Genomic DNA, 2,500 nt, shown 5'->3' with positions numbered 1-2,500 from the left:
TCACCTCATCTTCTGTACAAAGAAGCGTAATTAATCTATATAAAAGTAAAATAGTTAAGCAAACATGTTTTAGGAACTCAAAGTGAAAAAAAACGTCGTCAATTAGATAATATAGACATATTTCTCTTCCTAAATAAGATGCAAAATTTCAGATGAATATTAAAGTTGACAAAGTGAATTGCAGACCGAAATTAATTTGCATCGTGAGTGGTTCGTCTCCGTGGCTTAACCATTATTGAATTTATCTGTTTATCATAACAGGGCCACATAAATGACAGGGTCTCACTGTAACGTGTCAGCGTAAAAGTGACGGAGGGTGAAAATAACATCGCTCTTTGTCAGCGTCTGAAGCGACGGTTATACTATACTCCGTTTAATCCAGAAATGGAAGCACTGGCAACTCAACCCGGTCTAAGGAGTACTCCGATTTGCGAAGTTTGTTTTACTGAAGGTAACAAATTTCGAAAAGAAATTATTAAAAAATTCAAAACGTGTAGGGATAAGTATTAGGTATCAGCTGATTAGAAGAGAGAGAGAGAGAGAGAGAGAGAGAGAGAGAGAGAGAGAGAGAGAGAGAGAGAGAGAGAGAGAGAGAGACATAGAGAGACAGAGAGAGAGAGAGAGAGAGAGAGAGAGAGAGAGAGAGAGAAAGAGAGAGAGAGAGAGAGAGAGAAAGTGAGAGAGAAAGAGAGAGAGAGAGAGTTTTGGCAAATCGGAGCACTCCAGACGTCGGGGTGAGTTGCCGGTTTTTTCTCCAGAGACAGGATATGCTATTGCTTCCCTCTGTCCTCGACCTCCTCGGTTGATAGTGCAACGTCTCTCTAGACAACATGACAACAATGGCGCGTCCCATTCAGATTCTTTCCCAAACAAACCGAGGATTTATTCAAACGGAGTAATGAATGAAATAGCTACAGGCAAATGAAAATATGCATACATACGTGGAGGACTGAGGATTTCCTTCGATATCCTTACTGACAAACATCATTTTGCGAATAAATATGGCGTTACAGTTTCAAGAACTGGAGAGGTGGAATGAAAATAGTTTTGTGTGTGTGTGTTTCTGTTCATAATTTCTCTGTCTTGAAATCGTAATCATGTGACATCATTAGTCATCATTCTGCGCATGGAAAGTCCATAAAAAACGTAGAAATATAAGCGAATCATAATCATCCTCTCTTGACATACAGAACTGTGTGACAAAATGCTGGTTTGCGGTGGGAGAGAAAGAAAAAAAAAAGAAAAAAAAAATTATGTGTTAATGTGACAGTCAAATAAGCACAAGATGTTGAAAATAATATCTCCTTTCGTTAGCGTCTTAAGGGAAGAGGGTGAAAATAACATCTATTTTCGTTGGCGTCTCAGTGAAGCTTGGTGAAAGCAACACGTCTTTTTGTATGAATTTAAGTGACAGATTGTGAGAATAACGTTTTTTGGGGGATAAGTTTGTACATCGAGGGAAAATGTTATCTTTCCTGTTGCTATTTTTTATCATTATCATTGTAAAGAAATAATAATGATAATAATGGTAATAATAATATTACTATTATTATCATTATTTTTTATTATTATTATTATTATTATTATTATCATCATGATCATCATCACTATTATTATTTTTATTGCTGTTATTATTGTTATCATCATCATCATCATTATCATCATCATTACATCATTATTATTATTATTATTATTATTATTATTATTATTATCGTTATTATTATTATTATTATTATTATTATTATTATTATTATTATTATTATTATTATCATCATTGCCACCATCATTACCATATACTGAGCATTCTAAACTCCTCGGTTTATGATTTATGATTTGCAATAACTAGGCTTATACATGATTATTATTCCACTGATGATAGATGAATTTTCAAAATATTAATGAAGATTAATGCATTCGAAATTCCCTATAGCTGCAGAGTCAATTCCGAGTAAATTTAGCATAGATTTTTTTTCCTTTCTTTTTTTTTTACTATTTTATATTCATAAATGAATATGAACCGTGTCTACTTATTCTGCAGATAAATTAGTTATGTTGGAATGAAAGAGATGCATAATTATTTATGAATAATGGCCGTTAGTCTAATGTAGGTATTTTTGATGCACGGAAATGCTATATTTAATGGAATCGTTAATGATTTTTAAAGCTGATATGCCTAAGATGATTTTGATTTCGTTCAAAGGAACAAAACATTAAAAGAAAAGCTATCTTGTCTTTCGACTGCAAAAGCACACAGATAGATTAATGATTAATTATCTAAATAAATAAACCGATACATAGATAAAATGATTATAAACCTTTCCCGATATTTTCTTCAATAAGTGTAATTCATAGCAACTATCATAATTACAAAACTCAGATTTTCTATAACTGTTTATTAGGAAAACGCGTTTTGAGTTCATTGGCTATAATATTCCTGGACGTAATTTCCCTAACAGAAAATATTTACTCAAAAGATGATCAAAATTATAATTACAGTTCC

This window comes from Penaeus monodon, chromosome 11 (genome assembly GCF_015228065.2).
Source record: "Penaeus monodon isolate SGIC_2016 chromosome 11, NSTDA_Pmon_1, whole genome shotgun sequence".
Lineage (NCBI taxonomy): Eukaryota > Metazoa > Arthropoda > Malacostraca > Decapoda > Penaeidae > Penaeus > Penaeus monodon.
The sequence above is the reverse complement of the archived record's forward strand: the minus strand, read 5'-3'. Positions refer to the sequence as shown.